Source organism: Phodopus roborovskii, unplaced genomic scaffold (genome assembly GCF_943737965.1).
Source record: "Phodopus roborovskii unplaced genomic scaffold, PHOROB, whole genome shotgun sequence".
Taxonomy (NCBI): domain Eukaryota; kingdom Metazoa; phylum Chordata; class Mammalia; order Rodentia; family Cricetidae; genus Phodopus; species Phodopus roborovskii.
The window spans coordinates 15,350,460-15,365,004 of NW_026126629.1; the positions used below are offsets into that span (position 1 = coordinate 15,350,460).

The following is a 14,545-nucleotide window of genomic DNA, read 5'->3' on the forward strand; positions in this document are numbered from 1 at the left end:
GGCAGGCTGACAGTGCAGGATTTAAATACAAAAGGGCCCAGGCTAGGGATGTAGTCTAATAGGTAAAGTGCTTGACTGGCATGCAGGCTGCTCTGGGTTAGAGTCCCAGCACTGCATAAACCTGGCAATGTGGCACAAACCTGTAATCCCAGCACTCAGGTGGGTGCAGGTCAGATGTTCAAGGTCATCCTCTGCCAGTGAGTTCCAGGCCAGCTAGGACCTTGCTTCAAAACTAAATAAATGGCTCAGTGAGTTCTACATGGTAGAAGGAGAGAACAAATTTTGGAAGTTTCTTCTTGCAGGCTATGCCAGTTATGTACCATCCCTAACAACAATAAACATACATACATACATACATACATACATACATACAAGGGCTGTGGATCAATTCACAGCAAGGGCCAGGATCAGGACTCCCCACATAAACACAGAAGAGAGATACTGAACAGAAGCCAGGCCTTGTGCTTGAGACAGAAGTTCTGTCTAGGAGAGGACGGGGCTCTAACTAAGGTGGGAAGGAACAGCAACCACCTACTAAGGGCCAAGTAGAGCTACTCTGTAGAGATACCCCCAGGAGAGATCTTTCTGTCATAGAAAACAAGTGCTATGAAGCAAAGCAAAATTAACATGGAGAAAAGAAAGAAGAAAATTATTTAGAAGTAAAAACTAGAGAAATAAAATACTGTATGTAAACCAAGATGGCGTATCATTAATAAAATGATATGGTAATGTCCAGGCTGAAAATTGCATATGTCCCCTCTACTTCCCTTAACATAACACGTTTATCCATTTAATACTGGGTTTGTAACAAACTTAAGTGTCACCTACCAAGGGCATCCCTCCACTGGTCTTTACTGAGCTCTTATCTCCGTACCCACAATGACTTACTGCTGCCTTTTACCTCATAAAATCTTTACAACAGGAAAATGACTTTGGACGGATTAACTTGGATTAATCTATTGAACTTGGATCCCTGAAGGCAGAAGTCCCTATTTCACCAAGGATGATGTAATCCACAGTTTCCCTGACCAATCCTCACCTTTTCACATTGTCATGCTCCCTTCTCACACTGAAAGGGTCTTAGTGTCCAGGTTCAGAAGCTCAGAGGAAATCCATGCTTATCTATCTCAGTCATTTAACAAACACCAGGTGCTGAGCATTTAACAAACGCTGAATGCTGAACGCCAGGCACTGAGATCTGAGAGTGGAGAGAACAAACCAACAAGTCTTTCTCCTCTTGGAGTTTATACTCTACAGGGCAGAGGGGCTCAGGTCATAAACTAAGTAAAGAAACCTCAGATAATAAAAAGTAATATAAAGAAAACAAAATCTGGGGTATTGATATAAGATAGGTGATTAGAAAAGTGTTCTGAGGCCGGGTGTGGTGGTGCACCCCTCTAATCCCAGCTCTTGGGAGGCAGAGGCAGTCAGATCTGTGAGTTCAAGGCCAGCCTGGTCTACAAAGTGAGTTCTAGGACAGCCAGGGCTACATATTATACAGAAAAACCTGGTCTCAAAAAACAAAATAACATGTGGAGGAGGAGCCATGATCTATAGGGAGGGAATACTTCCTGATTTGTTCAGGTAACAACTGCCACTCTTAGGACCTATGATAAAACTAACTGCCTAGAGGAAAAGGCCTATTTCTAGTCCCCTCTATTAACCCACTTAAAGGAATTCTACTGCATTATGGAATGTTAAATTGAACCTTGAAGTGTTGCCTTTGACTTTGGGGGCCAGACCATACGTGTCCAGATGTCTCCTTGGGCTCTTGGCTCTATGTTCATTTAGTGGGCAGGCAAACCGGAGAAACAGGCTGGCATGCTTATACATGCCAGGAGCCAAAAAGCAAACCATGTCCTGGCTCAGCTCACTTGTCTGTAGGCAGGCTGTGGGCTGCGATATGCTGCCATTTTAAGCTGGGTACTAGGTGAGTTGATTTAAGGAGAGCATGAGAATAGCAAGTTACATCCCCAAATACCTGAAAAGGATCTTTTGTAGAGAAGCAAAGATATGAATTAAAATCTGATGCTTACATTTTGCTATCATTTCAGTTACATGTAACTCAAGTCAGCCAGCATCCACATGTGCATTTCAGGCTTGACAGCCTAAAGCTCCAACCTGAGATTCTTGGGTCCTTATAGGCTGATTTCTAGCCCCAAATCAAATTAGGCTGCAGAGGTCACACTAGGTCCACTTGCCATGGTTTTCTCTGTCACAGTACATGGATGGGGCCAAAACTTTTGGTCAATGAGTCTGGAACAAAAGGGTCACTCTTTTCCTTGAAATTAAAGAGGGGCAGTATGTAGAAATATCAAGGAGGAAAAGTGAGAATCTTTAGTGGATGCAAGAAACCAATGATATCACAATATACTTTCATTACAGTGAGAATGTTACAATGACTCAAAACTGTGACAGCCCAAGAGTTCAGAAAAAAAGACGAGAGAACATGACTAAAATGTAGTTGACTATCATGGAGGCATGATAGTCATGGGTTCTGAAGGTGAAGGCAAAAGGAGAAAAGGGCACAGAAAACAGTTTGAACAGAATATAAGGGAATTTAAATCTTTTCAGCTGAATCTGAAGGAATACTTTAGAGTCTAAGTTGCCCCCCCCCAATGTGTGCCTGCCACAGTCTCTTCTCTCTTCTATTTAAATGATTTCCCAAGACATTTTAAAAGTTCTTTCAGAAAAATGAATTAACCGAATACTGTATTTGTTGACTTACCGAAGAAGTTAGGTATTTAACATCTGGTTTAAAGGGGTTTATCTTTTCTTTCTTCATAAACAGGTCACCGAACACTTGTAACGGCTTTTTTGCACGAAGAAGGAGAGGAAAAGGAAGAAGAGGTAGTGACAGCTATTTGCTTTTTCTAAAATGAGGGAATGGGACTCGGGAGGGTATATGAGGTCACTGGGCTGAGCCAAAGGTGGATTGCGAGTCGTATTTATAGTCGGCTGACTTCAGTTCAGCCGGCTCCCGCCGCTCCTTATCTTACGCCCCAGGAATTCGCGGGCCCGCAGAGCCCAGCTACCCCAGCGCCCCGACCCCGGGGCCGAAGCGCGGCTTTCGCTGCGTGCTCCCGAGAACGCGTGCACCCCCACGTCCCTCCGCGGGAGCCACAACCAGACACCGGGAGCGGGGTAGGGGTGGGGGTGGTAATGAATGCAGTGTGGCAACATGTTTCTTTTCAACGACAACCCCGAACTGGCAACCGATCCCGCACCGTGGAGTCTCAGTGCCTTCGGAGCAAGTCCGCCACTTCTCACGTGCACATAGCGCGGGCGAGCTTCGGCTCGAGAAGGGGTTGTGCCCGCACGGTCCACTTTTCCGCAGCCTCGTCCAAGCAGCCCCTCCGTCACGCGGGAGGCGGCGGCGGCGTGCGCCAAGGGGCGGCCCCCCTCCCCGCGGCAACCTGGCGCCCCCGTGCCGGCGGCCGGCCCTTCTTCCCGGCAGAGGGGCGCCGGGCTCCTCGGGCCCTTCGGGCACTTCCGTCGAGCTCTCGGCTCCGTTCGTGTCCGGGGCGGGGCCGGCGCCCCGGGGGCGGGCGCGCGCGCAGAGCTGGCGGGTGCTCCCGAGAGCGCGCGCGCCGCCGCCTCTCGCCCGGGCCGCCCCTCCCCCACGCGCCGCCCCTCCCCCCTCCCCGCGAGCTCGCGTCCTCGGCGGCTGAGGCGGCAGAGATTGGAATCTGCTCGCCGGCCGCGCGGAGGAGGAGGAGGGCGGAGGGAGGGAGGGAGGGAGGGAAGGAGGGAGGAGGGAGGTTCGGGCTCCCGCGCGAGACGAGGATCGCACGGCCGCGCGAGGGGCGACAGGGCCCGGGCCGCTGCGCGCCGAGGGCGGAGGCCGAGCCGGGCCCCGGCGCCCCGCGGCTGTCCGTGCCCGCCTGCGCCGAGCGCTGGAGGATGAGTTTCTCGGGATCCCGGTGAGTTGGCGGGTTGCGGAGTGCGGGAGGGCCGGCGGAGTTCGGGGCGACGGTGGCGGTGCCGGGCAGGGCCGCGACGCGCCTCAGCGGGGCCTGCGGGAGACCCCGGCCCCGCGGCCCGGCCCGGCCCGGTCGGCCGGCCGCGCTCGCCCTTTTGTTCGCATTCCCACCACTCGGAGGACGCTTCTGGAGTCCTTAAATGGGAACGGCGCTCTGCTCCCGCTCCACAGTTGCGCCGCTGAATCTGGGGCTGGGTCTCGGGACTCTGCTGGAAAAAGAGAGAACGAAGCGTGTTCGGTGCGGGGGTGGAGGCCGGACTAAGTGATCGGCCCGTCCGCCCAACTTGGCTGCGGGAAGGCGCCGGGCTTCTCCTTCGGTCCCTGCGAGTTGGTTCACCTGTTGTTCTGCGCGGCCTCCGCTGCCATGTCTGTTGTGATTGTGCACTTCGATTTCGGAAAACTTTGTTCTGGATTGCGTGTATACCCCCCTCCCCTCCCAGTCTCCTAGCGGGAAGATTTGGCAAAGAAAAAGGAGAAAGAAAGGAAGAGAGAGAGAGAAAGGAAAGAGTCAGGGAAGAAAAGTAATAACGTTGTGTGTTAGTGTCTGGCGTTTTGTGACTTGTAAGACTTCGTCGCGATGTCGATCGATCTTTTCATTTGGTTAAGGGGCTGCCGATTTTCTCTTTTAAACCGTTTACAAACTGTTCTGAGGACATGATAAGAGCTTAGCATTCATGTCACGTCGTTTACTTCTTAAGATAACTCTGGTTATTGTATTCTTTGTTGTTTTAGAGGAGGAAACCGAGACGAAGAGGTTAAATAACTTAGTGAGCTGGGATTGGACCCAGGGACGTCGTATTCAAGGGTATGGCCCTCGTACAAAAGCAAATTGTGCAAAGACTTAGAGCGTTTTCCAGTTATGCATGAAATCCCGTGTTGCTTCAGTTGTGAACGACTTGTGTTTGCTAGTGAGGGGAATTAAACTTGGAGATAAAGCAAAAGGTAACTTAATGCTTATCATTGCTCTCAGTTGAACTAAAAGGATGTTGAATTTATCTTAGCTTTTTAGAGTCAGAACTAAAATTCGAACACTTCTGTAGGAACTCAAGAGTTTATGGAAGGCAGACTTAAATTTGGAATGCGTTTTTTAATTTAATCGATATCTGTTGTTTTATCTCCCCCTCAACCCCCCTTCTCGGTGGAGCCCTTTCAAACCAGCGGGTGCTTTTTGCTTTGGATTCCTTCTCAGATCTACTTTCCTTCTGGAGGATCCCAGCCACTTTACTAGTTAACACCTTGATTCATCCCCTTTTCCTACATACTGGAGCATTATCTCTGTTATCTTGTTTCGTTTTTTGTTGTTTTGAAACGGAGTTTCAGTATATAGCTAAGGCTGGCCTCGAACTGGCTATGTAGAATTGGCTGGTATTTGGGGGTTTTTAAAAGTACACATGTATTTAGGATCCTTTAATTAACAAAAACAACAACAACAACAAAACTGTTTTGCTAGTCTCTCAGGCAGTGTTGTATTTCCTTTTCAAATCATTAACATTTTAAAGTTTTTTCTTACAAAAGTAATACATGGTCGTTAAAGAGAAATTGCAAAATAGAGCAAAATTGAAGTAAAATTAAAATACAGTCATCTGTAATCTCTCCTGGAGAGACTGCCAAGAAGAGACTTACTTTTCCTCCTTGGGCACCGGTGACCATACATTGCATTGAGGCCGTGTTGACAGTATTTTAAGTTCAGGAAGGAGCTGTATAGTCTAATCAGATCCAAGCAGTGCTCTGAGTCCCGAGGTATCTGCTCAGGAAGCCCCTGCAACTGAGCTACACTCCCAGCTGTACGCCACATCTTTAAACCGGATCCTTGCTGTTCATTCACCTATATGTTTCATCGGAGGAATATGTACTGTTTTCTGACCCACTAAGGGTGGGGTCTGGGCACCCACACATACAGTCCTATACTCGTGAGCTTAACATCTAGTGGGGGAGACATGTGGAAGGATGAGTTCTATATAATTAAGTGTAATTGTGATGATAATTAAAGTGTGGGGTATTATAGAAGCTTAGAGTGGAGACCCGACCTGGTGCTGGTGTTGCTGAGAGAATGTAGGAAGATTTCCCTAAAATGTTATTTTGCATCCTGACACAATTGTGAGGGGAGAAAGAATTAGATGAAAAGGAGGCTTCTGTGACATGATGGCTTTATTCTTTTTTTTGCCCGATTTCTATCTCTGTTCTTCCTTCTTTCTCCTAAGTATTCTAAATGTTTTCCAGGTTTCATTTTTCACACCACTTTTTAAAAAATATCTCTAAGTCCTTTGAATTATTCCACTTATTTCTGTGTGTATGCTGCATGGCACACTTTTGGAGGTCAGAGGGCAGCTTGCAGAGGTGAGTCTTTCCTTCCACCATGTGTGTCCTGGGCATTCAGGTCATCAGGCTTGGTTGGTTGCAGACACCTTTTTTTTTTTTTTTTTTTTACCTGCTGAGCCATCTGGTTGGCCCTCCTCTGAATTATTGTTCAGAATTTTTTCTGTTTGATTATTTCTCAAATCCTGATCTGCCTTCTGAACTTGAGGCCTCTGGTTGCTTTATGTAAAAAAACTGTACCTGGTAGTCTAGTTCATATGAACTCTTCCTTAGCCGTTGCCTTATAGTGCTACCTATCCTGTTAATGAATGGATCAAGAGCAATTCTCTCCCGAGTCTTTCCCAAGTCTAGTCTGTAGCCAGCATTCATAGATCCTGGTTTCTTTCCTGATACTGTGACTCTTCTTTGTATTCTTGCCAATTCTGATACAAGTCTTAGTTTGTGCTGGTTTGGGATTATAGTAGTTATAGAATAATTGGGTAGCTTTCCTTCTTGCTGTCTTTTCAGGAGCAGTTTGGACTGGAGTTATTGCCCTTGAATGGCTGGCATGCATATATATTTAGGTCTAGATCCTTTTTTTGGAGAAGACTTTTCAATTTATTTAATATTTATTGATTTGTGTAAAATTTCTATTGTGTGAATCTTAGAGTTTCATTTTTTTTCAAGATTTGTTTTTAATTTTAATTAGTTGTATGCATGTATGTCTTTGTGTGGGTTTTTATGTGCTTGTGAATGTGTGTGTCCAGAGAGGTCAGAAGAGGGTGTTGGGTTCCCCCGAGCTGAAGTTTCAGACACTTGTGAGCCCTGCATGGTCTGTCTTGGTAAGCAAACTTCAGTCCTCTGTAAGAACAGAACAGCAAGACCTCTTACTTTCTGAGCTATCACTTTAGCCCTATATTTCATATCCCCCCCCCCAAGAATTTATTTCTTGAGTTTCCCAGAAATAATTTTTGAATTAAAAATATTTTTTTTATTAATTCAAGAATTTCATACAGTGTGTTTTGATTGTATTCATCCCCCAAGCTCCCAGATCTATCCTCCACCCTAGAGGACAAGGTTTCTCTATGTAGCCCTGGCTATCCTGGACCTTGATCTGTAGACTAGGTTGGCCTTGAACTCAGATCTGCTTGCTACCTCTGTCTTCCAGGTGCTAGGATTAAAAATAAGTGCCTCTACTGCCCTGAAGTATGATCAGTCTACCAGGGATCACACCCTTAAATAAAACTTACTCCCTCTCTTAATAACCATCAAATGCCAATAGCTCCTCAGCTACTGGTGGGATTTCATGCCCACCCCTCACCCCCATGCAGGGATTTTGTCTGGTTTGAGTTTGTACAGGTCTTGTGTATGCTGTCATAGCCACTGTGAGTTTCTATATGCAGTTGTCCACCACCTCAGTCTTTACAAGATCTTTGAGACTTTCCTGGAGGGATGTGATATGTTGGTTCCCTTTAGTGTTGAGTACTTTAGTCTCAACTCTGCACACTCACTGGTTGAGGGGCTCTATGTTAATTGCCATCTATTGCAAGGAGCTTCTCCAATGAGGTTTGAGAGATGGTCTTATCTATGGGCAGACCAATAAGTCATTAAGAGACATTTTTGTACTAGCAAAATATTTTGTACTAGCAAAAGTTCTTAACTTCTCCCCTAGAGCCCACAGTTTCTTGGCCAGCCATAGATTCCATGTCATGATGGGATAAAATACTTTATTTGGTGTTTATTTGGTTTTCTTGTAGTTTTCCCCCTTCCACTTTAAATTCTACTATGTGTCTCTCTTTTTTGGTTTACTCCAGGGTTGGTGAAATCCCATGGTAAAGGAGAGTCTACTGTGTGTTATTCTGTTCTTGTTAAGGAACAAGGTCTTGTTGTATTGCTCAGGCTGGACCCAGATTCCTGGGATGAATATCTTCCTTCCAGTAGCTGGGAATCCAGCTACCTGCCATCATAACCAGCTTATACTTAGCTTTTCAAAGTAAATTATAAGCCAGGTGTGGTGGTACACACTTAAAAGCCCAGCATTTTTGAGATGGAGGCAGTGGGGGATCCGAAGTTCAACACCAGCCTGGATACACGATAGTCTGTTAAAACAAACAAACAAAAAACAAACAAGTAAACATAAAAATGTCTTTGAATTTTTCTAATTAAACAATTATTTTAATGTGTGTCAATCTTTTCAACTAGTATTTTTTGTTGTTGTTTTGTTTTTCAAGACAGGGTTTCTCTTTGTAGCTCAGGCTGGTCTTGAATTCACAGAGATCTGCCTGCCTCTGCCTCCTAAATGCTGGCATTAAAGGTGTATGCCACCAGACTCTCCATTCTTAAAAAAGTAAATAAAGTTGTGGGCTGGGCAGTGGGTGGTGCTTGCCTTTAATCCCAGCACTGGAGAGGCGGAGGTGAGAAGATCTTTTGAGTTCAAGGCCAGCCTGGTCTACAGAGTTAGCTCCAGGACAGCCAGGGCTACACCTAGAAACCCTGTCTTGAAAACATAGAAAGGAAGGAAGAAAGGAAGGGCCTGTGCTTGAAATCACAGCACTCTGTGGAAGAATTGTGCCTTGGAGGTCAGCCCACCTCCAATGCACAGCAATGTGCATTAACTAGGGGTTTAAGGAAATTGATAGACAGTGGAATTCATCTCAGTTTGGACTTAGTGCATCTCTAAATCAGGTTCATCTGGGCAGTTAAATATAGCACTAATGAATAGAAATTGAATACACATTGAAATTCTTTTTGAGTGTCTTAATTTTTTTCTTGTGGACTTTGTTTTCTTATGGTACAGACTTGTAGTGCTAGTGTCTAAGCAGTGTTGCTGGGCTCCTCTGGCTATAATATGATTTGAGGGGGCTAAGGTATGGCAGGTGTAGGGAGAAGACATCAGCTTTGCCTTTTGGGCATAATTACTCACAGAAGAATCAATTTGAAGAAAGACCCAAAGTCCTGGAACGTGCAAGTAGGTTTTAATGACCTGGCAAGATTTGGCTAACTAGGTGCAGATGAGAAAGGGTGGGATTTGGTTAAGGTTGATGCCCAAGTTTCTAACTGGGGAAGCAGAGTGATTTGAGTTGATGACTGAGATGAAAAAAAAAGTGGCGGAAGGGCTGGTCTGTGGAAAGAAATAGTGGTGTTTTTTTTTTTTTTTTTTTTTTTTTTTTTTTGTTTTTTTTGCTTTGCATTGATTGATTGTGTGTCTGTATTGGGCTCACATGTGCCGGAGTTCTCTCTACTATGTGGGTTCTGGGCATTGAACTACGTTGGGCAGGCTTGATGGCAAGCACATTTACTCACTGGGCCACCTCACTAGCACCAAGTAGTGTATTTTATTCCATCCTTCCTTCCTTTCTTCTTTTCTAAAATAAGGGGTTTAAAACAGCCTTTAAACAACCAAATAGAGGTTTCGGGAGCCCAGGTTGCAGCTCAGTCAGAGGTAGAGTGCATGCTTTTGTAGTAGGTATGAGGCCCTGGGCTCAATCTCCAGCATCAATTTTTTTTTTTTAAAGGGTTTTTTGGCAATTGTATATATGGACCTGGAACTTCACAGATGTTTGGGCTGGAGGAAGACCATCTGGAGGGATTGTCGTTTAGATTGTATATTGCTGTCTGGAGGGATTACCACATAGGTTGTGTATTTTAACAGCGGGATTGATTGGGTGGTTCTTAAGAGTGACTTGCTTGACTTTAAGAAAGGCTCCACCATATTAAAACAAACAACTTGAAATAAGTGTGATTGGATCTAGTGGTGGAATTGGGGGTCTGTCTTCTCTGTTTCTCATATTTTGGGGTTCAGTTTTTGGCCAAGGCATTTATCTGGTAGAGGAGCACTACTGGCAACTAATCCAAGCTTACCTGGATCTGACTGCTGTGGATTCACAGGAGAAGGAAATCTTTTCTAATTGTATAAGTCTGTCTCCTGCAGAGATGCTTATGCATGTACATGAACGATGGAGTGACATTGGTGTCTGTGCCTTCCTTCCATATCCACTTAGGCATTCAGCTTTTATATATCACTGTAGTGGTCTTTGTAGAACCATGTGGGATGGGCAGGTGGTAGTTTTTCCCAAATAAAAGATGACTCTGGATAGATAAGGCTAAATCCACTTCGGTCCTTAGCCTTCTAAAGGTCATTCTTTTAGACTCTGAAGAAAAACACAACAGAATAATTTTGGAGAAATTTCATGGTTATACTGTGGACTTCTTCCCAGGGTCTCCTGGTATATTCAGTAAAGATTCCAAGCAATGAAAACTTAAGGCCTGAGTAGAGAAGACTGATGTTGTTAGGGGTCTTACAGTAGAGTGTGACCAAGGAACCCTGGCTGTTTAGAACACACATGTTTTAGAATGTGGCATTTAAAGTAAGAGGGAAGATGATTTAAAAGCAAACGTTTTTGTTTACTTTTTTAAAATTATGAGAGCAATACATCCAATATGGATAATGTAGAAACTATGAAAAACTACCCACCAAAAAGCAGTATGAATGATTACTTTGGGCTTCCAATTTGATGGGAAATGTCTAGTACTGTTTTCTACTGCAAAGCAGCTATGCAGCCTTGGATAGCACACAAAACTACTAGAATCCATCTTGAAAGTGAAAGAGAACATGTGACCTTTCAGGTCTTTTTCTACTGCAGAGGAAGAAAGGGAGAGGGTTTATCTTAAAGGGAATCTTAGTTCTATGCCAGGTGGCCATATGCTGGAGGGAGAGAACCTACTGCCCTCTCAAAATTAAAGGAAAAAAAAAAGTTCATGACTTCATTGCGGAGCAGTTAGTTGCTGATATTTCAGATGCTATTGTGCTTTAGGTCCTGATGGCATTGCTGGATTCCTGACTTGACAGAAAACCCACTCCTTTAGCTTGGCAATGTTTGCAAGTAAGAAAGGGAATGACACCTGGTATGGTTTTGTCAAAGTCAACCTGGTTTACAAATTGAGCTCTAGGACATCCAGGGCTACACACAGAGAAACCTTGTCTTGAAAGAAGAGGAAAGAAAAAGAGTACTAACATATTACTAAAATGTCTCATCATTTGTGTTTGTTAATGGGGGGGGGTGACATTCTTATTACAATATAAAATCTAAATCCTCTGAGACTACCTTTTTCTGGCCCAGGCTACATTCCTGTGGTGTTTGCTTCCTACTTACTACCTTGTTGTTAGCCTAAGTTGACTAAATATGCCTTTCTGGATTTGCATTCTAAATCTTCGTATCTGTATTGATCCCTGCAGTACCCCTACTACATGTAGCTGTTAGACATTTGAAATGTAGCTAGTTTGAATTGTGTCACGGTGTAAATTAAATTACACACAAGCCATTCTAATAGTGCAAAAATCTAAAGTACCCGTGCTTTCAAATTGAAATACTACTTTGGATACATTGGGTTAAAGAAATTATTATTTAGTGGGTTTTTGTTGTTTTATTTTTTTGGCAGTCTCCCTGTGTTGCTCATAGCAGCCTTGAGCTCTGAACTCACAGTCTCTTGACTTTCTTTCTGAATGCTGGGATTATAGGAGTTTGCTGTTGCACCAGGATTGGTTTTTTTTTTTTTTTTTAACCCTTTCTTTTTTCCTCTTAGCATATCTATGCCTAAAATTAAGTAGAGTGACATAATGAGAATATTCTGTAATCCTCACCTCCCATTACTACTGATACAGTCATAGGGGTTATTAGTATAATCTTTCTTTTCCATTGTCTCCATTTCTTCCATTTTTTCCCCTTCCCTGTCCAAAAATAGGGCATTTTTTCAAAGCTTTGTTTTCATTGACTATATGGGCAGTGATTTTATGTCAGTACATTTTGATTTTCATCCTTTTAAAATAATTGGTATTCCATTTTATGGATACGTTTGAGTCTTACTTGCTGTTTTAACAATGGCTACTGTCCAGTAGTGTCCTGAGTGATATGTTTGCATGCAGGTGTTCACCCGTTACCAATATCCTATTGACTAATGGTACATTGTTTCCGGTTTTTTTTCTTTTGAATTATAAATAGTGCTGTCTTACTCTGTGAAACTGTTTTGTAGGATAAGTTCTTACAAATGCATCTACTCTAAGAGAAGGTGCACAAACTTAATAGAAAGTACCTGTTTGCCCTGTCAGAGCTTTACAACTTACATCCATACTAACAGTGCATGTGTGTGTGTGTTTTTCCCCATGGCAAGTACCAGTCTGTTCTTACTTTTCTGATCTGCTGTCTGAAAAAGTTACTCCTGTGACAAACTTCTTTTGCTGTTCTGAGAAGTAGCTTATACCCTGAATTTATCATAAGCTTCTTGGTTGAATTTTGCCCTAAAATATTTTGTATTGCTAACAGTGCAAATGAAATGTTTTGTACAGTGAGAGTGCATATGTTTGTGTCTGTTAATGGCAACAAGGTCCAAGTATGCTTCTATGTCCATGCCATGAAAATTATTTTGACCTGAAGGAGTTTGCAAATGGAATTTTGTCCTGAATTCCTTACTTGACTAAAGCAGAACTTTCCAAAAGAACTCACTTGCCATACATAAGCTCTTCAGAAAGCTCCTCTTTTTGGAAATTTGAAACCTGGGAAGATTGAGTCTTACTAGAGAGAATGTGTTATCACACATAAATAGACATCACTACAAAGCTATCATCTCTCTCTCTGCCTCCAAGTCACCACTTGTTCCTAAAAGTTAACTTATTTTTATGCTCTGTTACTTGGGCTTCCTTGGTAAGTTAGATTGCTCCAAATTCTTATGATAGTGGTGTGTGTGTGTATGAGTTTAATTCTTAGGCTGTAGTTGTGGAATCTAAAGAGAATAAAATCTTTTTCTGTTCAGTAATGGCTAGATTCATCCCTACCCCAGCATCTGGGTAAAGATAAGCAAAGTGAGGTTTCTCTAAAACATACTTAAAAATACTATTATTTAAAAATATATAAAAATACATTAAGCATGACTAAAATTGCTTTAAACTAAATTTTCTAAAAATTTGTTCTCCAAAACTAAAGATTTATTAAGTGAGATTGAATATACTATTAGGTGTACTTAATCCCACCCCTGCATATATTCCTGCAGCTGTAGTGATAATTGTTTAATTAAAATTTTATTTTATGTGCATTAGTGTTTTGCCTGCATGTATTCATGTGTGAGTGTGCTGGTTCCCCAGAATTGGAGTTATAGGCAGTTGTGAGCTGCCATGTAGGTGCTGGGAATTGAACCTGAGTTCTCTGGAAGAGCAGCTAGTGCTCTTAACTACTGAACCATCTCTCCAGCCCTCCTGTAATGCCATTTTTAAATGGAGTGGTATAATAACTCTGTGTTGTCTTTGTTCTTCTTAAAATTATTTTCATAGCATCTTTATCAATTTACATGAAAGACTAAATGGTTTGTCCAGGTTCTTCTGGTCACAACAACGAGGAAGAATGGCAAAGCCATTCATTTAATTTATTTTTATTTCATATGTGTTTGTCTGAATGTATTGTAGTCTGTGCCATGTGTGGGCACAGCTTACAGAGACCAGAAGAGGGCATCATCCCCTAAGACTGGAGTTACCGACCCCTGTGATTGCTATGCTGGTGTTAGGGATTGAATCCTAGTCTCTTGAAGAACAGTTAATGCTCTTAACCACTGATCTAACTGTCCTCCCTCCCTCCCTCCCTCCCTCCTTTCTTCCTCCCTCCCTCCCTCCCTTTCTTTCTTCCTCCCTAAATAGGATCTTGCTGTGTAGTTCAAGCTGTCCTCACATTGAAAATGCAGTCCAACATGGCCTCAGTCCTCAGCTTCCTGAGTGGCTGGGGTTTCAAGCATAGACTACCAGCCATGACTGGCTTGCTCATCCATCCGTTCATTCATTGACAGGATCTCACTGTGTAGCTTTGGCTGGCCCGAAACTCACAGAGATCTGCCTGCCTCTCCCTCCTGAGTGCTGGGAGGCAGAAATAGGTGGATTTTTGAGAGTTCAAGGCCAGCCAGAGAAACCCAGTCTCAAAAATCTGCCAGGCATGTAGTGCACCCCTTTAATCCCAGCACTGGGGAGGCAGAGGCAGGTGGATCTATGTGTGTTCAAGGCCAGCCTGGTCTACAAAGTGAGTTCCAGGATAGCCAGAGAAACACTTGTCTTGGGAAAAAAAAAAAAAAAGAAAAAAAATATAAAAACCAAAATAAAAAAAAATAGAAACCAATCAATCTTGATAATGATTACAGTGACTTTTCCGGAATTAAATTTGGCTTGTTTGTATGTTATTATTTTATGGGTATGGGTGTTTTGCATGCATGTATGTCTGTGTAGCATGTGTATGC

The 14,545-nt window shown here is 43.4% G+C and overlaps 1 protein-coding gene across 3 annotated transcripts in view; it reads left to right on the forward strand.

Annotated features, from left to right (window-relative positions):
• Positions 1-3,748: 3,748 nt before the first annotated feature.
• Positions 3,749-14,545, forward strand: part of Bmpr1a (bone morphogenetic protein receptor type 1A) — a 90,577-nt gene continuing 79,780 nt past the window's right edge. For all 3 annotated transcript variants that reach the window (XM_051206820.1, XM_051206819.1, XM_051206821.1), the window contains exon 1: positions 3,749-3,923. The gene's annotated coding sequence lies outside the window, so the exon portion shown is untranslated. The remainder of the gene's footprint in view (positions 3,924-14,545) is intronic.